At 51.9% G+C, this 18,008-nt stretch overlaps 47 non-coding genes across 47 annotated transcripts; 20 read left to right on the forward strand and 27 right to left on the reverse strand.

Moving 5' to 3' along the window:
• The first annotated feature begins 366 nt into the window (after positions 1-366).
• trnad-guc (transfer RNA aspartic acid (anticodon GUC)) lies at positions 367-438 on the forward strand. The gene has a single exon. It is a non-coding gene; the product is annotated as a tRNA-Asp (tRNA).
• Positions 439-1,007: 569 nt separating this feature from the next.
• LOC140375000 (U2 spliceosomal RNA) lies at positions 1,008-1,199 on the reverse strand. The gene has a single exon (XR_011929320.1). It is a non-coding gene; the product is annotated as a U2 spliceosomal RNA (small nuclear RNA).
• Positions 1,200-1,364: 165 nt separating this feature from the next.
• On the reverse strand, positions 1,365-1,530 carry LOC140374851 (U1 spliceosomal RNA). The gene has a single exon (XR_011929177.1). It is a non-coding gene; the product is annotated as a U1 spliceosomal RNA (small nuclear RNA).
• A 287-nt stretch (positions 1,531-1,817) lies between these two features.
• Positions 1,818-1,931, reverse strand: LOC140375197 (U5 spliceosomal RNA). The gene has a single exon (XR_011929502.1). It is a non-coding gene; the product is annotated as a U5 spliceosomal RNA (small nuclear RNA).
• Positions 1,932-2,065: 134 nt separating this feature from the next.
• Positions 2,066-2,138, forward strand: trnav-aac (transfer RNA valine (anticodon AAC)). Its single transcript has one exon. It is a non-coding gene; the product is annotated as a tRNA-Val (tRNA).
• A 356-nt stretch (positions 2,139-2,494) lies between these two features.
• Positions 2,495-2,567, forward strand: trnav-cac (transfer RNA valine (anticodon CAC)). The gene has a single exon. It is a non-coding gene; the product is annotated as a tRNA-Val (tRNA).
• Positions 2,568-2,982: 415 nt separating this feature from the next.
• LOC140375001 (U2 spliceosomal RNA) lies at positions 2,983-3,174 on the reverse strand. The gene has a single exon (XR_011929321.1). It is a non-coding gene; the product is annotated as a U2 spliceosomal RNA (small nuclear RNA).
• Positions 3,175-3,339: 165 nt separating this feature from the next.
• Positions 3,340-3,505, reverse strand: LOC140374852 (U1 spliceosomal RNA). The gene has a single exon (XR_011929178.1). It is a non-coding gene; the product is annotated as a U1 spliceosomal RNA (small nuclear RNA).
• Positions 3,506-3,792: 287 nt separating this feature from the next.
• On the reverse strand, positions 3,793-3,906 carry LOC140375150 (U5 spliceosomal RNA). The gene has a single exon (XR_011929457.1). It is a non-coding gene; the product is annotated as a U5 spliceosomal RNA (small nuclear RNA).
• A 134-nt stretch (positions 3,907-4,040) lies between these two features.
• trnav-aac (transfer RNA valine (anticodon AAC)) lies at positions 4,041-4,113 on the forward strand. Its single transcript has one exon. It is a non-coding gene; the product is annotated as a tRNA-Val (tRNA).
• A 202-nt stretch (positions 4,114-4,315) lies between these two features.
• Positions 4,316-4,387, forward strand: trnad-guc (transfer RNA aspartic acid (anticodon GUC)). The gene has a single exon. It is a non-coding gene; the product is annotated as a tRNA-Asp (tRNA).
• Positions 4,388-4,468: 81 nt separating this feature from the next.
• On the forward strand, positions 4,469-4,541 carry trnav-cac (transfer RNA valine (anticodon CAC)). Its single transcript has one exon. It is a non-coding gene; the product is annotated as a tRNA-Val (tRNA).
• Positions 4,542-4,956: 415 nt separating this feature from the next.
• On the reverse strand, positions 4,957-5,148 carry LOC140375002 (U2 spliceosomal RNA). The gene has a single exon (XR_011929322.1). It is a non-coding gene; the product is annotated as a U2 spliceosomal RNA (small nuclear RNA).
• Positions 5,149-5,313: 165 nt separating this feature from the next.
• On the reverse strand, positions 5,314-5,479 carry LOC140374959 (U1 spliceosomal RNA). Its single transcript, XR_011929280.1, has one exon. It is a non-coding gene; the product is annotated as a U1 spliceosomal RNA (small nuclear RNA).
• Positions 5,480-5,766: 287 nt separating this feature from the next.
• LOC140375201 (U5 spliceosomal RNA) lies at positions 5,767-5,880 on the reverse strand. Its single transcript, XR_011929506.1, has one exon. It is a non-coding gene; the product is annotated as a U5 spliceosomal RNA (small nuclear RNA).
• Positions 5,881-6,290: 410 nt separating this feature from the next.
• On the forward strand, positions 6,291-6,362 carry trnad-guc (transfer RNA aspartic acid (anticodon GUC)). The gene has a single exon. It is a non-coding gene; the product is annotated as a tRNA-Asp (tRNA).
• An 81-nt stretch (positions 6,363-6,443) lies between these two features.
• On the forward strand, positions 6,444-6,516 carry trnav-cac (transfer RNA valine (anticodon CAC)). The gene has a single exon. It is a non-coding gene; the product is annotated as a tRNA-Val (tRNA).
• Positions 6,517-6,930: 414 nt separating this feature from the next.
• On the reverse strand, positions 6,931-7,122 carry LOC140375003 (U2 spliceosomal RNA). The gene has a single exon (XR_011929323.1). It is a non-coding gene; the product is annotated as a U2 spliceosomal RNA (small nuclear RNA).
• Positions 7,123-7,287: 165 nt separating this feature from the next.
• LOC140374853 (U1 spliceosomal RNA) lies at positions 7,288-7,453 on the reverse strand. Its single transcript, XR_011929179.1, has one exon. It is a non-coding gene; the product is annotated as a U1 spliceosomal RNA (small nuclear RNA).
• A 287-nt stretch (positions 7,454-7,740) lies between these two features.
• On the reverse strand, positions 7,741-7,854 carry LOC140375151 (U5 spliceosomal RNA). The gene has a single exon (XR_011929458.1). It is a non-coding gene; the product is annotated as a U5 spliceosomal RNA (small nuclear RNA).
• Positions 7,855-7,988: 134 nt separating this feature from the next.
• trnav-aac (transfer RNA valine (anticodon AAC)) lies at positions 7,989-8,061 on the forward strand. Its single transcript has one exon. It is a non-coding gene; the product is annotated as a tRNA-Val (tRNA).
• Positions 8,062-8,274: 213 nt separating this feature from the next.
• trnad-guc (transfer RNA aspartic acid (anticodon GUC)) lies at positions 8,275-8,346 on the forward strand. Its single transcript has one exon. It is a non-coding gene; the product is annotated as a tRNA-Asp (tRNA).
• Positions 8,347-8,427: 81 nt separating this feature from the next.
• On the forward strand, positions 8,428-8,500 carry trnav-cac (transfer RNA valine (anticodon CAC)). Its single transcript has one exon. It is a non-coding gene; the product is annotated as a tRNA-Val (tRNA).
• A 415-nt stretch (positions 8,501-8,915) lies between these two features.
• LOC140375006 (U2 spliceosomal RNA) lies at positions 8,916-9,107 on the reverse strand. Its single transcript, XR_011929325.1, has one exon. It is a non-coding gene; the product is annotated as a U2 spliceosomal RNA (small nuclear RNA).
• A 165-nt stretch (positions 9,108-9,272) lies between these two features.
• Positions 9,273-9,438, reverse strand: LOC140374854 (U1 spliceosomal RNA). Its single transcript, XR_011929180.1, has one exon. It is a non-coding gene; the product is annotated as a U1 spliceosomal RNA (small nuclear RNA).
• Positions 9,439-9,725: 287 nt separating this feature from the next.
• Positions 9,726-9,839, reverse strand: LOC140375152 (U5 spliceosomal RNA). The gene has a single exon (XR_011929459.1). It is a non-coding gene; the product is annotated as a U5 spliceosomal RNA (small nuclear RNA).
• A 410-nt stretch (positions 9,840-10,249) lies between these two features.
• Positions 10,250-10,321, forward strand: trnad-guc (transfer RNA aspartic acid (anticodon GUC)). The gene has a single exon. It is a non-coding gene; the product is annotated as a tRNA-Asp (tRNA).
• An 81-nt stretch (positions 10,322-10,402) lies between these two features.
• On the forward strand, positions 10,403-10,475 carry trnav-cac (transfer RNA valine (anticodon CAC)). Its single transcript has one exon. It is a non-coding gene; the product is annotated as a tRNA-Val (tRNA).
• Positions 10,476-10,891: 416 nt separating this feature from the next.
• LOC140374922 (U2 spliceosomal RNA) lies at positions 10,892-11,083 on the reverse strand. The gene has a single exon (XR_011929245.1). It is a non-coding gene; the product is annotated as a U2 spliceosomal RNA (small nuclear RNA).
• A 165-nt stretch (positions 11,084-11,248) lies between these two features.
• On the reverse strand, positions 11,249-11,414 carry LOC140374892 (U1 spliceosomal RNA). Its single transcript, XR_011929216.1, has one exon. It is a non-coding gene; the product is annotated as a U1 spliceosomal RNA (small nuclear RNA).
• Positions 11,415-11,701: 287 nt separating this feature from the next.
• On the reverse strand, positions 11,702-11,815 carry LOC140375153 (U5 spliceosomal RNA). Its single transcript, XR_011929460.1, has one exon. It is a non-coding gene; the product is annotated as a U5 spliceosomal RNA (small nuclear RNA).
• Positions 11,816-11,949: 134 nt separating this feature from the next.
• On the forward strand, positions 11,950-12,022 carry trnav-aac (transfer RNA valine (anticodon AAC)). Its single transcript has one exon. It is a non-coding gene; the product is annotated as a tRNA-Val (tRNA).
• Positions 12,023-12,225: 203 nt separating this feature from the next.
• On the forward strand, positions 12,226-12,297 carry trnad-guc (transfer RNA aspartic acid (anticodon GUC)). Its single transcript has one exon. It is a non-coding gene; the product is annotated as a tRNA-Asp (tRNA).
• A 570-nt stretch (positions 12,298-12,867) lies between these two features.
• Positions 12,868-13,059, reverse strand: LOC140375007 (U2 spliceosomal RNA). Its single transcript, XR_011929326.1, has one exon. It is a non-coding gene; the product is annotated as a U2 spliceosomal RNA (small nuclear RNA).
• A 165-nt stretch (positions 13,060-13,224) lies between these two features.
• LOC140374856 (U1 spliceosomal RNA) lies at positions 13,225-13,390 on the reverse strand. Its single transcript, XR_011929182.1, has one exon. It is a non-coding gene; the product is annotated as a U1 spliceosomal RNA (small nuclear RNA).
• A 287-nt stretch (positions 13,391-13,677) lies between these two features.
• On the reverse strand, positions 13,678-13,791 carry LOC140375154 (U5 spliceosomal RNA). The gene has a single exon (XR_011929461.1). It is a non-coding gene; the product is annotated as a U5 spliceosomal RNA (small nuclear RNA).
• Positions 13,792-13,925: 134 nt separating this feature from the next.
• Positions 13,926-13,998, forward strand: trnav-aac (transfer RNA valine (anticodon AAC)). Its single transcript has one exon. It is a non-coding gene; the product is annotated as a tRNA-Val (tRNA).
• Positions 13,999-14,200: 202 nt separating this feature from the next.
• trnad-guc (transfer RNA aspartic acid (anticodon GUC)) lies at positions 14,201-14,272 on the forward strand. Its single transcript has one exon. It is a non-coding gene; the product is annotated as a tRNA-Asp (tRNA).
• Positions 14,273-14,840: 568 nt separating this feature from the next.
• On the reverse strand, positions 14,841-15,032 carry LOC140375008 (U2 spliceosomal RNA). The gene has a single exon (XR_011929327.1). It is a non-coding gene; the product is annotated as a U2 spliceosomal RNA (small nuclear RNA).
• A 165-nt stretch (positions 15,033-15,197) lies between these two features.
• LOC140374857 (U1 spliceosomal RNA) lies at positions 15,198-15,363 on the reverse strand. The gene has a single exon (XR_011929183.1). It is a non-coding gene; the product is annotated as a U1 spliceosomal RNA (small nuclear RNA).
• Positions 15,364-15,650: 287 nt separating this feature from the next.
• LOC140375155 (U5 spliceosomal RNA) lies at positions 15,651-15,764 on the reverse strand. The gene has a single exon (XR_011929462.1). It is a non-coding gene; the product is annotated as a U5 spliceosomal RNA (small nuclear RNA).
• A 134-nt stretch (positions 15,765-15,898) lies between these two features.
• On the forward strand, positions 15,899-15,971 carry trnav-aac (transfer RNA valine (anticodon AAC)). The gene has a single exon. It is a non-coding gene; the product is annotated as a tRNA-Val (tRNA).
• Positions 15,972-16,173: 202 nt separating this feature from the next.
• On the forward strand, positions 16,174-16,245 carry trnad-guc (transfer RNA aspartic acid (anticodon GUC)). Its single transcript has one exon. It is a non-coding gene; the product is annotated as a tRNA-Asp (tRNA).
• A 569-nt stretch (positions 16,246-16,814) lies between these two features.
• On the reverse strand, positions 16,815-17,006 carry LOC140375009 (U2 spliceosomal RNA). Its single transcript, XR_011929328.1, has one exon. It is a non-coding gene; the product is annotated as a U2 spliceosomal RNA (small nuclear RNA).
• Positions 17,007-17,171: 165 nt separating this feature from the next.
• Positions 17,172-17,337, reverse strand: LOC140374858 (U1 spliceosomal RNA). Its single transcript, XR_011929184.1, has one exon. It is a non-coding gene; the product is annotated as a U1 spliceosomal RNA (small nuclear RNA).
• Positions 17,338-17,624: 287 nt separating this feature from the next.
• LOC140375156 (U5 spliceosomal RNA) lies at positions 17,625-17,738 on the reverse strand. Its single transcript, XR_011929463.1, has one exon. It is a non-coding gene; the product is annotated as a U5 spliceosomal RNA (small nuclear RNA).
• A 134-nt stretch (positions 17,739-17,872) lies between these two features.
• Positions 17,873-17,945, forward strand: trnav-aac (transfer RNA valine (anticodon AAC)). Its single transcript has one exon. It is a non-coding gene; the product is annotated as a tRNA-Val (tRNA).
• Positions 17,946-18,008: the final 63 nt, after the last annotated feature.

Here is an 18,008-nt window from a genome sequence, read left to right on the forward strand (position 1 = left end):
CGGGGCTTCATCACGGGCAGTGTACTTCTGTTCACGCGCTCATTTGCATCGGCGGTCGCGCGGCAAAAGGGACACGACAGGCTCGCACGTCGTTTCTGTAGTGTAGCGGTTATCACGTTCGCCCAACGCGCGAAAGGTCCTCGGCTCGAAACCGGGCAGAAACAAAGCCTCCTTTTATGTTTGCTTCAATCTTTAACACGGTTCATTCCAAACTCGATGGTTTATTCCTAGAAAAGAGGGAGGAGCGGAGGAATTGTCGGCGTAGTCCTTCAAACTTTTCATCACAGAGATCGGGGGAAAAAGACACCGACACACACGCCCCAAAAAAAAAAAAAAAAAAAAGGGGCCCCCCTGCAGCCCCATATGTCCTCGTTAGTATAGTGGACAGTATCTCCGCTTGTCACGCGGAAGACCTGGGTTCGATTCCCAGACGGGGAGAGAAAGTGCGTTTTACCCAGCACGAAAGCGTTGCACTGACGCTGAGGACTTGTCCCACCAACGTACCTTCGCTACACTATCGCTTCTGTAGTGTAGCGGTTATCACGTTTGCCTCACACGCAAAAGGTCCCCGGCTCGAAACCGGGCAGATGCACGCCCTCATGCGAAGACTTTACTTGTCGAGGATGGGTTTGAAAGTCGGTGTTGCGTTTGACCCCCCCCCAAAAAAAAAAAAAAACAACTAGTCACATGTACTGTACTCCACAAAGGGGCCACTCAAATTCCAAAGGTGGCCTATTTTGCACAAGGGTTTACGTGGAATGGGCTACCTCCCAAGGGGGTTGGGTTTAGGAACAGATACTTCACCTTCCCTCCCCCTCTTCTCCAGTCAGGGCTTTTGGCGGGAGATTTGAAATATCCAGCCCTTCCACTCAAAACGTCTCCGAGAATTTTTGTCCACTTCCGGAGCAGACAAACGGCAAGGAAGCGTTTAACATGAGGGTATGATGGCACATTTGCATGTAACGTGACGGCGAAAACAAACTGAATGACTTTTTTTAACCTGAGAGAGGAGGTGCACCGTTCTCGGAGGTACTGCAATACCGAGCCGATGCGTGGAGTGGACGGAGCAAGCCCCAAATTCCATCTCCCTGGTCCAAAAATCAATTTAATATACGGTCCCCGGGTAGGGGACGTATCAGATATTAAACTGATAAGAACAGATACTACACTTGATCTTAGCCAAAAGGCCGAGAAGCGATGCCCACAATGGGTTCGGGGAGCAGTGAGCTCTCCCCACGCTGACCCTCCCGTCAACGGTCCAAAGCGGCGCCCGCGCAAAGCGCCCGGCGGAGGGGCCGGAGCGCGAGCGGCGTACATGGAAACGACCCTTTGGGTTTTTTTTTTTTTCCTCTGACAAAAAACAAGAGGGGAGAGCGCGAACGCAGTCCCCCACTACCAGAAATTATGCAGTTGAGATTCCCACATTTGGGGAATTCACAGGGGTCAGCACATCCTGTTTGTGCAATGGACGAGCCTCGCCCTGGGTGAACCACCTTCCTGATCATGGTGTCGCCCCTGCCAGGTAAGTATGAGTTGCTCCGCTCCGAGCCAAGGCCCAGGCCCTGGAAGAGGCAATGTGGCAGCATGGTCCTTCCGGCCATTTGCATGGACCAGCTTCCACCCGACGATTGAGCCCCAGGTTAAACGGCAGCGATACACACGCAAGTCTGTGCGTTCTAAGCACTCTTTTTTACTTTTAAAGTTCTTGAACACGGGATGCCAAACGGAGGGTACGCAAGGGCATGTTTAAAGGCCGACAAGACACAACCTTTGCTCTTGGAGGATGACCGCTTGCTTGCTTTAGACATAGGTAGAAAAGCCCCGCATTGAAGCAGGGCATCAAAAAATTGGAAAGATCTCTTGTTGTCCCTCTCCACGGAAATCTTTAGTAAAAGGCGAAAGATTTATACACTCTGAAGAGAAACAAGAGTGCCACGTTGCAGCGCCACACGGCGTCCAGTACTTGAGGGCACACGGGGCTTCATCACGGGCAGTGTACTTCTGTTCACGCGCTCATTTGCATCGGCGGTCGCGCGGCAAAAGGGACACGACAGGCTCGCACGTCGTTTCTGTAGTGTAGCGGTTATCACGTTCGCCTAACGCGCGAAAGGTCCTCGGCTCGAAACCGGGCAGAAACAAAGCCTCCTTTTATGTTTGCTTCAATCTTTAACACGGTTCATTCCAAACTCGATGGTTTATTCCTAGAAAAGAGGGAGGAGCGGAGGAATTGTCGGCGTAGTCCTTCAAACTTTTCATCACAGAGATCGGGGGAAAAAGACACCGACACACACGCCCCAAAAAAAAAAAAAAAAAAAAAGGGGCCCCCCTGCAGCCCCATATGTCCTCGTTAGTATAGTGGACAGTATCTCCGCTTGTCACGCGGAAGACCTAGGTTCGATTCCCAGACGGGGAGAGAAAGTGCGTTTTACCCAGCACGAAAGCGTTGCACTGACGCTGAGGACTTGTCCCACCAACGTACCTGCGCTACACTATCGCTTCTGTAGTGTAGCGGTTATCACGTTTGCCTCACACGCAAAAGGTCCCCGGCTCGAAACCGGGCAGAAGCACGCCCTCATGCGAAGACTTTACTTGTCGAGGATGGGTTTGAAAGTCGGTGTTGCGTTTGACCCCCCCCCCAAAAAAAAACAAAACAACTAGTCACATGTACTGTACTCCACAAAGGGGCCACTCAAATTCCAAAGGTGGCCTATTTTGCACAAGGGTTTACGTGGAATGGGCTACCTCCCAAGGGGGTTGGGTTTAGGAACAGATACTTCACCTTCCCTCCCCCTCTTCTCCAGTCAGGGCTTTTGGCGGGAGATTTGAAATATCCAGCCCTTCCACTCAAAACGTCTCCGAGAATTTTTGTCCACTTCCGGAGCAGACAAACGGCAAGGAAGCGTTTAACATGAGGGTATGATGGCACATTTGCATGTAACGTGACGGCGAAAACAAACTGAATGACTTTTTTTAACCTGAGAGAGGAGGTGCACCGTTCTCGGAGGTACTGCAATACCGAGCCGATGCGTGGAGTGGACGGAGCAAGCCCCAAATTCCATCTCCCTGGTCCAAAAATCAATTTAATATACGGTCCCCGGGTAGGGGACGTATCAGATATTAAACTGATAAGAACAGATACTACACTTGATCTTAGCCAAAAGGCCGAGAAGCGATGCCCACAATGGGTTCGGGGAGCAGTGAGCTCTCCCCACGCTGACCCTCCCGTCAACGGTCCAAAGCGGCGCCCGCGCAAAGCGCCCGGCGGAGGGGCCGGAGCGCGAGCGGCGTACATGGAAACGACCCTTTGGGTTTTTTTTTTTTTCCTCTGACAAAAAACAAGAGGGGAGAGCGCGAACGCAGTCCCCCACTACCAGAAATTATGCAGTTGAGATTCCCACATTTGGGGAATTCACAGGGGTCAGCACATCCTGTTTGTGCAATGGACGAGCCTCGCCCTGGGTGAACCACCTTCCTGATCATGGTGTCGCCCCTGCCAGGTAAGTATGAGTTGCTCCGCTCCGAGCCAAGGCCCAGGCCCTGGAAGAGGCAATGTGGCAGCATGGTCCTTCCGGCCATTTGCATGGACCAGCTTCCACCCGACGATTGAGCCCCAGGTTAAACGGCAGCGATACACACGCAAGTCTGTGCGTTCTAAGCACTCTTTTTTACTTTTAAAGTTCTTGAACACGGGATGCCAAACGGAGGGTACGCAAGGGCATGTTTAAAGGCCGACAAGACACAACCTTTGCTCTTGGAGGATGACCGCTTGCTTGCTTTAGACATAGGTAGAAAAGCCCCGCATTGAAGCAGGGCATCAAAAAATTGGAAAGATCTCTTGTTGTCCCTCTCCACGGAAATCTTTAGTAAAAGGCGAAAGATTTATACGCTCTGAAGAGAAACAAGAGTGCCACGTTGCAGCGCCACACGGCGTCCAGTACTTGAGGGCACACGGGGCTTCATCACGGGCAGTGTACTTCTGTTCACGCGCTCATTTGCATCGGCGGTCGCGCGGCAAAAGGGACACGACAGGCTCGCACGTCGTTTCTGTAGTGTAGCGGTTATCACGTTCGCCTAACGCGCGAAAGGTCCTCGGCTCGAAACCGGGCAGAAACAAAGCCTCCTTTTATGTTTGCTTCAATCTTTAACACGGTTCATTCCAAACTCGATGGTTTATTCCTAGAAAAGAGGGAGGAGCGGAGGAATTGTCGGCGTAGTCCTTCAAACTTTTCATCACAGAGATCGGGGGAAAAAGACACCGACACACACGCCCCAAAAAAAAAAAAAAAAAAAAGGGGCCCCCCTGCAGCCCCATATGTCCTCGTTAGTATAGTGGACAGTATCTCCGCTTGTCACGCGGAAGACCTGGGTTCGATTCCCAGACGGGGAGAGAAAGTGCTTTTTACCCAGCACGAAAGCGTTGCACTGACGCTGAGGACTTGTCCCACCAACGTACCTGCGCTACACTATCGCTTCTGTAGTGTAGCGGTTATCACGTTTGCCTCACACGCAAAAGGTCCCCGGCTCGAAACCGGGCAGAAGCACGCCCTCATGCGAAGACTTTACTTGTCGAGGATGGGTTTGAAAGTCGGTGTTGCGTTTGACCCCCCCCCCAAAAAAAAACAAAACAACTAGTCACATGTACTGTACTCCACAAAGGGGCCACTCAAATTCCAAAGGTGGCCTATTTTGCACAAGGGTTTACGTGGAATGGGCTACCTCCCAAGGGGGTTGGGTTTAGGAACAGATACTTCACCTTCCCTCCCCCTCTTCTCCAGTCAGGGCTTTTGGCGGGAGATTTGAAATATCCAGCCCTTCCACTCAAAACGTCTCCGAGAATTTTTGTCCACTTCCGGAGCAGACAAACGGCAAGGAAGCGTTTAACATGAGGGTATGATGGCACATTTGCATGTAACGTGACGGCGAAAACAAACTGAATGACTTTTTTTAACCTGAGAGAGGAGGTGCACCGTTCTCGGAGGTACTGCAATACCGAGCCGATGCGTGGAGTGGACGGAGCAAGCCCCAAATTCCATCTCCCTGGTCCAAAAATCAATTTAATATACGGTCCCCGGGTAGGGGACGTATCAGATATTAAACTGATAAGAACAGATACTACACTTGATCTTAGCCAAAAGGCCGAGAAGCGATGCCCACAATGGGTTCGGGGAGCAGTGAGCTCTCCCCACGCTGACCCTCCCGTCAACGGTCCAAAGCGGCGCCCGCGCAAAGCGCCCGGCGGAGGGGCCGGAGCGCGAGCGGCGTACATGGAAACGACCCTTTGGGTTTTTTTTTTTTTCCTCTGACAAAAAACAAGAGGGGAGAGCGCGAACGCAGTCCCCCACTACCAGAAATTATGCAGTTGAGATTCCCACATTTGGGGAATTCACAGGGGTCAGCACATCCTGTTTGTGCAATGGACGAGCCTCGCCCTGGGTGAACCACCTTCCTGATCATGGTGTCACCCCTGCCAGGTAAGTATGAGTTGCTCCGCTCCGAGCCAAGGCCCAGGCCCTGGAAGAGGCAATGTGGCAGCATGGTCCTTCCGGCCATTTGCATGGACCAGCTTCCACCCGACGATTGAGCCCCAGGTTAAACGGCAGCGATACACACGCAAGTCTGTGCGTTCTAAGCACTCTTTTTTACTTTTAAAGTTCTTGAACACGGGATGCCAAACGGAGGGTACGCAAGGGCATGTTTAAAGGCCGACAAGACACAACCTTTGCTCTTGGAGGATGACCGCTTGCTTGCTTTAGACATAGGTAGAAAAGCCCCGCATTGAAGCAGGGCATCAAAAAATTGGAAAGATCTCTTGTTGTCCCTCTCCACGGAAATCTTTAGTAAAAGGCGAAAGATTTATACGCTCTGAAGAGAAACAATAGTGCCACGTTGCAGCGCCACACGGCGTCCAGTACTTGAGGGCACACGGGGCTTCATCACGGGCAGTGTACTTCTGTTCACGCGCTCATTTGCATCGGCGGTCGCGCGGCAAAAGGGACACGACAGGCTCGCACGTCGTTTCTGTAGTGTAGCGGTTATCACGTTCGCCTAACGTGCGAAAGGTCCTCGGCTCGAAACCGGGCAGAAACAAAGCCTCCTTTTATGTTTGCTTCAATCTTTAACACGGTTCATTCCAAACTCGATGGTTTATTCCTAGAAAAGAGGGAGGAGCGGAGGAATTGTCGGCGTAGTCCTTCAAACTTTTCATCACAGAGATCGGGGGAAAAAGACACCGACACACACGCCCCCAAAAAAAAAAAAAAAAAAAAGGGGCCCCCCTGCAGCCCCATATGTCCTCGTTAGTATAGTGGACAGTATCTCCGCTTGTCACGCGGAAGACCTGGGTTCGATTCCCAGACGGGGAGAGAAAGTGCGTTTTACCCAGCACGAAAGCGTTGCACTGACGCTGAGGACTTGTCCCACCAACGTACCTGCGCTACACTATCGCTTCTGTAGTGTAGCGGTTATCACGTTTGCCTCACACGCAAAAGGTCCCCGGCTCGAAACCGGGCAGAAGCACGCCCTCATGCGAAGACTTTACTTGTCGAGGATGGGTTTGAAAGTCGGTGTTGCGTTTGACCCCCCCCCAAAAAAAAACAAAACAACTAGTCACATGTACTGTACTCCACAAAGGGGCCACTCAAATTCCAAAGGTGGCCTATTTTGCACAAGGGTTTACGTGGAATGGGCTACCTCCCAAGGGGGTTGGGTTTAGGAACAGATACTTCACCTTCCCTCCCCCTCTTCTCCAGTCAGGGCTTTTGGCGGGAGATTTGAAATATCCAGCCCTTCCACTCAAAACGTCTCCGAGAATTTTTGTCCACTTCCGGAGCAGACAAACGGCAAGGAAGCGTTTAACATGAGGGTATGATGGCACATTTGCATGTAACGTGACGGCGAAAACAAACTGAATGACTTTTTTTAACCTGAGAGAGGAGGTGCACCGTTCTCGGAGGTACTGCAATACCGAGCCGATGCGTGGAGTGGACGGAGCAAGCCCCAAATTCCATCTCCCTGGTCCAAAAATCAATTTAATATACGGTCCCCGGGTAGGGGACGTATCAGATATTAAACTGATAAGAACAGATACTACACTTGATCTTAGCCAAAAGGCCGAGAAGCGATGCCCACAATGGGTTCGGGGAGCAGTGAGCTCTCCCCACGCTGACCCTCCCGTTAACGGTCCAAAGCGGCGCCCGCGCAAAGCGCCCGGCGGAGGGGCCGGAGCGCGAGCGGCGTACATGGAAACGACCCTTTGGGTTTTTTTTTTTTTCCTCTGACAAAAAACAAGAGGGGAGAGCGCGAACGCAGTCCCCCACTACCAGAAATTATGCAGTTGAGATTCCCACATTTGGGGAATTCACAGGGGTCAGCACATCCTGTTTGTGCAATGGACGAGCCTCGCCCTGGGTGAACCACCTTCCTGATCATGGTGTCGCCCCTGCCAGGTAAGTATGAGTTGCTCCGCTCCGAGCCAAGGCCCAGGCCCTGGAAGAGGCAATGTGGCAGCATGGTCCTTCCGGCCATTTGCATGGACCAGCTTCCACCCGACGATTGAGCCCCAGGTTAAACGGCAGCGATACACACGCAAGTCTGTGCGTTCTAAGCACTCTTTTTTACTTTTAAAGTTCTTGAACACGGGATGCCAAACGGAGGGTACGCAAGGGCATGTTTAAAGGCCGACAAGACACAACCTTTGCTCTTGGAGGATGACCGCTTGCTTGCTTTAGACATAGGTAGAAAAGCCCCGCATTGAAGCAGGGCATCAAAAAATTGGAAAGATCTCTTGTTGTCCCTCTCCACGGAAATCTTTAGTAAAAGGCGAAAGATTTATACGCTCTGAAGAGAAACAAGAGTGCCACGTTGCAGCGCCACACGGCGTCCAGTACTTGAGGGCACACGGGGCTTCATCACGGGCAGTGTACTTCTGTTCACGCGCTCATTTGCATCGGCGGTCGCGCGGCAAAAGGGACACGACAGGCTCGCACGTCGTTTCTGTAGTGTAGCGGTTATCACGTTCGCCTAACGCGCGAAAGGTCCTCGGCTCGAAACCGGGCAGAAACAAAGCCTCCTTTTATGTTTGCTTCAATCTTTAACACGGTTCATTCCAAACTCGATGGTTTATTCCTAGAAAAGAGGGAGGAGCGGAGGAATTGTCGGCGTAGTCCTTCAAACTTTTCATCACAGAGATCGGGGGAAAAAGACACCGACACACACGCCCCAAAAAAAAAAAAAAAAAAAAGGGGCCCCCCTGCAGCCCCATATGTCCTCCATATGTCCTCGTTAGTATAGTGGACAGTATCTCCGCTTGTCACGCGGAAGACCTGGGTTCGATTCCCAGACGGGGAGAGAAAGTGCGTTTTACCCAGCACGAAAGCGTTGCACTGACGCTGAGGACTTGTCCCACCAACGTACCTGCGCTACACTATCGCTTCTGTAGTGTAGCGGTTATCACGTTTGCCTCACACGCAAAAGGTCCCCGGCTCGAAACCGGGCAGAAGCACGCCCTCATGCGAAGACTTTACTTGTCGAGGATGGGTTTGAAAGTCGGTGTTGCGTTTGACCCCCCCCCCAAAAAAAAACAAAACAACTAGTCACATGTACTGTACTCCACAAAGGGGCCACTCAAATTCCAAAGGTGGCCTATTTTGCACAAGGGTTTACGTGGAATGGGCTACCTCCCAAGGGGGTTGGGTTTAGGAACAGATACTTCACCTTCCCTCCCCCTCTTCTCCAGTCAGGGCTTTTGGCGGGAGATTTGAAATATCCAGCCCTTCCACTCAAAACGTCTCCGAGAATTTTTGTCCACTTCCGGAGCAGACAAACGGCAAGGAAGCGTTTAACATGAGGGTATGATGGCACATTTGCATGTAACGTGACGGCGAAAACAAACTGAATGACTTTTTTTAACCTGAGAGAGGAGGTGCACCGTTCTCGGAGGTACTGCAATACCGAGCCGATGCGTGGAGTGGACGGAGCAAGCCCCAAATTCCATCTCCCTGGTCCAAAAATCAATTTAATATACGGTCCCCGGGTAGGGGACGTATCAGATATTAAACTGATAAGAACAGATACTACACTTGATCTTAGCCAAAAGGCCGAGAAGCGATGCCCACAATGGGTTCGGGGAGCAGTGAGCTCTCCCCACGCTGACCCTCCCGTCAACGGTCCAAAGCGGCGCCCGCGCAGAGCGCCCGGCGGAGGGGCCGGAGCGCGAGCGGCGTACATGGAAACGACCCTTTGGGTTTTTTTTTTTTTCCTCTGACAAAAAACAAGAGGGGAGAGCGCGAACGCAGTCCCCCACTACCAGAAATTATGCAGTTGAGATTCCCACATTTGGGGAATTCACAGGGGTCAGCACATCCTGTTTGTGCAATGGACGAGCCTCGCCCTGGGTGAACCACCTTCCTGATCATGGTGTCGCCCCTGCCAGGTAAGTATGAGTTGCTCCGCTCCGAGCCAAGGCCCAGGCCCTGGAAGAGGCAATGTGGCAGCATGGTCCTTCCGGCCATTTGCATGGACCAGCTTCCACCCGACGATTGAGCCCCAGGTTAAACGGCAGCGATACACACGCAAGTCTGTGCGTTCTAAGCACTCTTTTTTACTTTTAAAGTTCTTGAACACGGGATGCCAAACGGAGGGTACGCAAGGGCATGTTTAAAGGCCGACAAGACACAACCTTTGCTCTTGGAGGATGACCGCTTGCTTGCTTTAGACATAGGTAGAAAAGCCCCGCATTGAAGCAGGGCATCAAAAAATTGGAAAGATCTCTTGTTGTCCCTCTCCACGGAAATCTTTAGTAAAAGGCGAAAGATTTATACGCTCTGAAGAGAAACAAGAGTGCCACGTTGCAGCGCCACACGGCGTCCAGTACTTGAGGGCACACGGGGCTTCATCACGGGCAGTGTACTTCTGTTCACGCGCTCATTTGCATCGGCGGTCGCGCGGCAAAAGGGACACGACAGGCTCGCACGTCGTTTCTGTAGTGTAGCGGTTTTCACGTTCGCCTAACGCGCGAAAGGTCCTCGGCTCGAAACCAGGCAGAAACAAAGCCTCCTTTTATGTTTGCTTCAATCTTTAACACGGTTCATTCCAAACTCGATGGTTTATTCCTAGAAAAGAGGGAGGAGCGGAGGAATTGTCGGCGTAGTCCTTCAAACTTTTCATCACAGAGATCGGGGGAAAAAGACACCGACACACACGCCCCAAAAAAAAAAAAAAAAAAAAAGGGGCCCCCCTGCAGCCCCATATGTCCTCGTTAGTATAGTGGACAGTATCTCCGCTTGTCACGCGGAAGACCTGGGTTCGATTCCCAGACGGGGAGAGAAAGTGCGTTTTACCCAGCACGAAAGCGTTGCACTGACGCTGAGGACTTGTCCCACCAACGTACCTGCGCTACACTATCGCTTCTGTAGTGTAGCGGTTATCACGTTTGCCTCACACGCAAAAGGTCCCCGGCTCGAAACCGGGCAGAAGCACGCCCTCATGCGAAGACTTTACTTGTCGAGGATGGGTTTGAAAGTCGGTGTTGCGTTTGACCCCCCCCCCAAAAAAAAACAAAACAACTAGTCACATGTACTGTACTCCACAAAGGGGCCACTCAAATTCCAAAGGTGGCCTATTTTGCACAAGGGTTTACGTGGAATGGGCTACCTCCCAAGGGGGTTGGGTTTAGGAACAGATACTTCACCTTCCCTCCCCCTCTTCTCCAGTCAGGGCTTTTGGCGGGAGATTTGAAATATCCAGCCCTTCCACTCAAAACGTCTCCGAGAATTTTTGTCCACTTCCGGAGCAGACAAACGGGCAAGGAAGCGTTTAACATGAGGGTATGATGGCACATTTGCATGTAACGTGACGGCGAAAACAAACTGAATGACTTTTTTTAACCTGAGAGAGGAGGTGCACCGTTCTCGGAGGTACTGCAATACCGAGCCGATGCGTGGAGTGGACGGAGCAAGCCCCAAATTCCATCTCCCTGGTCCAAAAATCAATTTAATATACAGTCCCCGGGTAGGGGACGTATCAGATATTAAACTGATAAGAACAGATACTACACTTGATCTTAGCCAAAAGGCCGAGAAGCGATGCCCACAATGGGTTCGGGGAGCAGTGAGCTCTCCCCACGCTGACCCTCCCGTCAACGGTCCAAAGCGGCGCCCGCGCAAAGCGCCCGGCGGAGGGGCCGGAGCGCGAGCGGCGTACATGGAAACGACCCTTTGGGTTTTTTTTTTTTTCCTCTGACAAAAAACAAGAGGGGAGAGCGCGAACGCAGTCCCCCACTACCAGAAATTATGCAGTTGAGATTCCCACATTTGGGGAATTCACAGGGGTCAGCACATCCTGTTTGTGCAATGGACGAGCCTAGCCCTGGGTGAACCACCTTCCTGATCATGGTGTCGCCCCTGCCAGGTAAGTATGAGTTGCTCCGCTCCGAGCCAAGGCCCAGGCCCTGGAAGAGGCAATGTGGCAGCATGGTCCTTCCGGCCATTTGCATGGACCAGCTTCCACCCGACGATTGAGCCCCAGGTTAAACGGCAGCGATACACACGCAAGTCTGTGCGTTCTAAGCACTCTTTTTTACTTTTAAAGTTCTTGAACACGGGATGCCAAACGGAGGGTACGCAAGGGCATGTTTAAAGGCCGACAAGACACAACCTTTGCTCTTGGAGGATGACCGCTTGCTTGCTTTAGACATAGGTAGAAAAGCCCCGCATTGAAGCAGGGCATCAAAAAATTGGAAAGATCTCTTGTTGTCCCTCTCCACGGAAATCTTTAGTAAAAGGCGAAAGATTTATACGCTCTGAAGAGAAACAAGAGTGCCACGTTGCAGCGCCACACGGCGTCCAGTACTTGAGGGCACACGGGGCTTCATCACGGGCAGTGTACTTCTGTTCACGCGCTCATTTGCATCGGCGGTCGCGCGGCAAAAGGGACACGACAGGCTCGCACGTCGTTTCTGTAGTGTAGCGGTTATCACGTTCGCCTAACGCGCGAAAGGTCCTCGGCTCGAAACCGGGCAGAAACAAAGCCTCCTTTTATGTTTGCTTCAATCTTTAACACGGTTCATTCCAAACTCGATGGTTTATTCCTAGAAAAGAGGGAGGAGCGGAGGAATTGTCGGCGTAGTCCTTCAAACTTTTCATCACAGAGATCGGGGGAAAAAGACACCGACACACACGCCCCAAAAAAAAAAAAAAAAAAAAAGGGGCCCCCCTGCAGCCCCATATGTCCTCGTTAGTATAGTGGACAGTATCTCCGCTTGTCACGCGGAAGACCTGGGTTCGATTCCCAGACGGGGAGAGAAAGTGCGTTTTACCCAGCACAAAAGCGTTGCACTGACGCTGAGGACTTGTCCCACCAACGTACCTGCGCTACACTATCGCTTCTGTAGTGTAGCGGTTATCACGTTTGCCTCACACGCAAAAGGTCCCCGGCTCGCAACCGGGCAGAAGCACGCCCTCATGCGAAGACTTTACTTGTCGAGGATGGGTTTGAAAGTCGGTGTTGCGTTTGACCCCCCCCCCCAAAAAAAAACAAAACAACTAGTCACATGTACTGTACTCCACAAAGGGGCCACTCAAATTCCAAAGGTGGCCTATTTTGCACAAGGGTTTACGTGGAATGGGCTACCTCCCAAGGGGGTTGGGTTTAGGAACAGATACTTCACCTTCCCTCCCCCTCTTCTCCAGTCAGGGCTTTTGGCGGGAGATTTGAAATATCCAGCCCTTCCACTCAAAACGTCTCCGAGAATTTTTGTCCACTTCCGGAGCAGACAAACGGCAAGGAAGCGTTTAACATGAGGGTATGATGGCACATTTGCATGTAACGTGACGGCGAAAACAAACTGAATGACTTTTTTTAACCTGAGAGAGGAGGTGCACCGTTCTCGGAGGTACTGCAATACCGAGCCGATGCGTGGAGTGGACGGAGCAAGCCCCAAATTCCATCTCCCTGGTCCAAAAATCAATTTAATATACGGTCCCCGGGTAGGGGACGTATCAGATATTAAACTGATAAGAACAGATACTACACTTGATCTTAGCCAAAAGGCCGAGAAGCGATGCCCACAATGGGTTCGGGGAGCAGTGAGCTCTCCCCACGCTGACCCTCCCGTCAACGGTCCAAAGCGGCGCCCGCGCAAAGCGCCCGGCGGAGGGGCCGGAGCGCGAGCGGCGTACATGGAAACGACCCTTTGGGTTTTTTTTTTTTTCCTCTGACAAAAAACAAGAGGGGAGAGCGCGAACGCAGTCCCCCACTACCAGAAATTATGCAGTTGAGATTCCCACATTTGGGGAATTCACAGGGGTCAGCACATCCTGTTTGTGCAATGGACGAGCCTCGCCCTGGGTGAACCACCTTCCTGATCATGGTGTCGCCCCTGCCAGGTAAGTATGAGTTGCTCCGCTCCGAGCCAAGGCCCAGGCCCTGGAAGAGGCAATGTGGCAGCATGGTCCTTCCGGCCATTTGCATGGACCAGCTTCCACCCGACGATTGAGCCCCAGGTTAAACGGCAGCGATACACACGCAAGTCTGTGCGTTCTAAGCACTCTTTTTTACTTTTAAAGTTCTTGAACACGGGATGCCAAACGGAGGGTACGCAAGGGCATGTTTAAAGGCCGACAAGACACAACCTTTGCTCTTGGAGGATGACCGCTTGCTTGCTTTAGACATAGGTAGAAAAGCCCCGCATTGAAGCAGGGCATCAAAAAATTGGAAAGATCTCTTGTTGTCCCTCTCCACGGAAATCTTTAGTAAAAGGCGAAAGATTTATACGCTCTGAAGAGAAACAAGAGTGCCACGTTGCAGCGCCACACGGCGTCCAGTACTTGAGGGCACACGGGGCTTCATCACGGGCAGTGTACTTCTGTTCACGCGCTCATTTGCATCGGCGGTCGCGCGGCAAAAGGGACACGACAGGCTCGCACGTCGTTTCTGTAGTGTAGCGGTTATCACGTTCGCCTAACGCGCGAAAGGTCCTCGGCTCGAAACCGGGCAGAAACAAAGCCTCCTTTTATGTTTGCTTCAATCTTTAACACGGTTCATTCCAAACTCGATGGTTTATTCCTAGAAAAGAGGGAGGAGCGGAGGAATTGTCGGCGTAGTCCTTCAAACTTTTCATCACAGAGATCGGGGGAAAAAGACACCGACACACACGCCCCAAAAAAAAAAAAAAAAAAAAGGGGCCCCCCTGCAGCCCCATATGTCCTCGTTAGTATAGTGGACAGTATCTCCGCTTGTCACGCGGAAGACCTGGGTTCGATTCCCAGACGGGGAGAGAAAGTGCGTTTTACCCAGCACGAAAGCGTTGCACTGACGCTGAGGACTTGTCCCACCAACGTACCTGCGCTACACTATCGCTTCTGTAGTGTAGCGGTTATCACGTTTGCCTCACACGCTAAAGGTCCCCGGCTCGAAACCGGGCAGAAGCACGCCCTCATGCGAAGACTTTACCGTTGAGGATGGGTTTGAAAGTCGGTGTTGCGTTTGACCCCCCCCCCAAAAAAAAACAAAACAACTAGTCACATGTACTGTACTCCACAAAGGGGCCACTCAAATTCCAAAGGTGGCCTATTTTGCACAAGGGTTTACGTGGAATGGGCTACCTCCCAAGGGGGTTGGGTTTAGGAACAGATACTTCACCTTCCCTCCCCCTCTTCTCCAGTCAGGGCTTTTGGCGGGAGATTTGAAATATCCAGCCCTTCCACTCAAAACGTCTCCGAGAATTTTTGTCCACTTCCGGAGCAGACAAACGGCAAGGAAGCGTTTAACATGAGGGTATGATGGCACATTTGCATGTAACGTGACGGCGAAAACAAACTGAATGACTTTTTTTAACCTGAGAGAGGAGGTGCACCGTTCTCGGAGGTACTGCAATACCGAGCCGATGCGTGGAGTGGACGGAGCAAGCCCCAAATTCCATCTCCCTGGTCCAAAAATCAATTTAATATACGGTCCCCGGGTAGGGGACGTATCAGATATTAAACTGATAAGAACAGATACTACACTTGATCTTAGCCAAAAGGCCGAGAAGCGATGCCCACAATGGGTTCGGGGAGCAGTGAGCTCTCCCCACGCTGACCCTCCCGTCAACGGTCCAAAGCGGCGCCCGCGCAAAGCGCCCGGCGGAGGGGCCGGAGCGCGAGCGGCGTACATGGAAACGACCCTTTGGGTTTTTTTTTTTTTCCTCTGACAAAAAACAAGAGGGGAGAGCGCGAACGCAGTCCCCCACTACCAGAAATTATGCAGTTGAGATTCCCACATTTGGGGAATTCACAGGGGTCAGCACATCCTGTTTGTGCAATGGACGAGCCTCGCCCTGGGTGAACCACCTTCCTGATCATGGTGTCGCCCCTGCCAGGTAAGTATGAGTTGCTCCGCTCCGAGCCAAGGCCCAGGCCCTGGAAGAGGCAATGTGGCAGCATGGTCCTTCCGGCCATTTGCATGGACCAGCTTCCACCCGACGATTGAGCCCCAGGTTAAACGGCAGCGATACACACGCAAGTCTGTGCGTTCTAAGCACTCTTTTTTACTTTTAAAGTTCTTGAACACGGGATGCCAAACGGAGGGTACGCAAGGGCATGTTTAAAGGCCGACAAGACACAACCTTTGCTCTTGGAGGATGACCGCTTGCTTGCTTTAGACATAGGTAGAAAAGCCCCGCATTGAAGCAGGGCATCAAAAAATTGGAAAGATCTCTTGTTGTCCCTCTCCACGGAAATCTTTAGTAAAAGGCGAAAGATTTATACGCTCTGAAGAGAAACAAGAGTGCCACGTTGCAGCGCCACACGGCGTCCAGTACTTGAGGGCACACGGGGCTTCATCACGGGCAGTGTACTTCTGTTCACGCGCTCATTTGCATCGGCGGTCGCGCGGCAAAAGGGACACGACAGGCTCGCACGTCGTTTCTGTAGTGTAGCGGTTATCACGTTCGCCTAACGCGCGAAAGGTCCTCGGCTCGAAACCGGGCAGAAACAAAGCCTCCTTTTATGTTTGCTTCAATCTTTAACACGGTTCATTCCAAACTCGATGGTTTATTCCTAGAAAAGAGGGAGGAGCGGAGGAATTGTCGGCGTAGTCCTTCAAACTTTTCATCACAGAGATCGGGGGAAAAAGACACCGACACACACGCCCCAAAAAAAAAAAAAAAAAAAAGGGGCCCCCCTGCAGCCCCATATGTCCTCGTTAGTATAGTGGACAGTATCTCCGCTTGTCACGCGGAAGACCTGGGTTCGATTCCCAGACGGGGAGAGAAAGTGCGTTTTACCCAGCACGAAAGCGTTGCACTGACGCTGAGGACTTGTCCCACCAACGTACCTGCGCTACACTATCGCTTCTGTAGTGTAGCGGTTATCACGTTTACCTCACACGCAAAAGGTCCCCGGCTCGAAACCGGGCAGAAGCACGCCCTCATGCGAAGACTTTACTTGTCGAGGATGGGTTTGAAAGTCGGTGTTGCGTTTGACCCCCCCCCCAAAAAAAAACAAAACAACTAGTCACATGTACTGTACTCCACAAAGGGGCCACTCAAATTCCAAAGGTGGCCTATTTTGCACAAGGGTTTACGTGGAATGGGCTACCTCCCAAGGGGGTTGGGTTTAGGAACAGATACTTCACCTTCCCTCCCCCTCTTCTCCAGTCAGGGCTTTTGGCGGGAGATTTGAAATATCCAGCCCTTCCACTCAAAACGTCTCCGAGAATTTTTGTCCACTTCCGGAGCAGACAAACGGCAAGGAAGCGTTTAACATGAGGGTATGATGGCACATTTGCATGTAACGTGACGGCGAAAACAAACTGAATGACTTTTTTTAACCTGAGAGAGGAGGTGCACCGTTCTCGGAGGTACTGCAATACCGAGCCGATGCGTGGAGTGGACGGAGCAAGCCCCAAATTCCATCTCCCTGGTCCAAAAATCAATTTAATATACGGTCCCCGGGTAGGGGACGTATCAGATATTAAACTGATAAGAACAGATACTACACTTGATCTTAGCCAAAAGGCCGAGAAGCGATGCCCACAATGGGTTCGGGGAGCAGTGAGCTCTCCCCACGCTGACCCTCCCGTCAACGGTCCAAAGCGGCGCCCGCGCAAAGCGCCCGGCGGAGGGGCCGGAGCGCGAGCGGCGTACATGGAAACGACCCTTTGGGTTTTTTTTTTTTTCCTCTGACAAAAAACAAGAGGGGAGAGCGCGAACGCAGTCCCCCACTACCAGAAATTATGCAGTTGAGATTCCCACATTTGGGGAATTCACAGGGGTCAGCACATCCTGTTTGTGCAATGGACGAGCCTCGCCCTGGGTGAACCACCTTCCTGATCATGGTGTCGCCCCTGCCAGGTAAGTATGAGTTGCTCCGCTCCGAGCCAAGGCCCAGGCCCTGGAAGAGGCAATGTGGCAGCATGGTCCTTCCGGCCATTTGCATGGACCAGCTTCCACCCGACGATTGAGCCCCAGGTTAAACGGCAGCGATACACACGCAAGTCTGTGCGTTCTAAGCACTCTTTTTTACTTTTAAAGTTCTTGAACACGGGATGCCAAACGGAGGGTACGCAAGGGCATGTTTAAAGGCCGACAAGACACAACCTTTGCTCTTGGAGGATGACCGCTTGCTTGCTTTAGACATAGGTAGAAAAGCCCCGCATTGAAGCAGGGCATCAAAAAATTGGAAAGATCTCTTGTTGTCCCTCTCCACGGAAATCTTTAGTAAAAGGCGAAAGATTTATACGCTCTGAAGAGAAACAAGAGTGCCACGTTGCAGCGCCACACGGCGTCCAGTACTTGAGGGCACACGGGGCTTCATCACGGGCAGTGTACTTCTGTTCACGCGCTCATTTGCATCGGCGGTCGCGCGGCAAAAGGGACACGACAGGCTCGCACGTCGTTTCTGTAGTGTAGCGGTTATCACGTTCGCCTAACGCGCGAAAGGTCCTCGGCTCGAAACCGGGCAGAAACAAAGCCTCCTTTTATGTTTGCTTCAATCTTTAACACGGTTCATTCCAAACTCGATGGTTTATTC

Source organism: Eucyclogobius newberryi, unplaced genomic scaffold (genome assembly GCF_026437365.1).
Source record: "Eucyclogobius newberryi isolate DKJ021-1_F unplaced genomic scaffold, fEucNew1.0.hap1 SCAF_32, whole genome shotgun sequence".
Taxonomy (NCBI): Eukaryota; Metazoa; Chordata; class Actinopteri; order Gobiiformes; family Gobiidae; genus Eucyclogobius; species Eucyclogobius newberryi.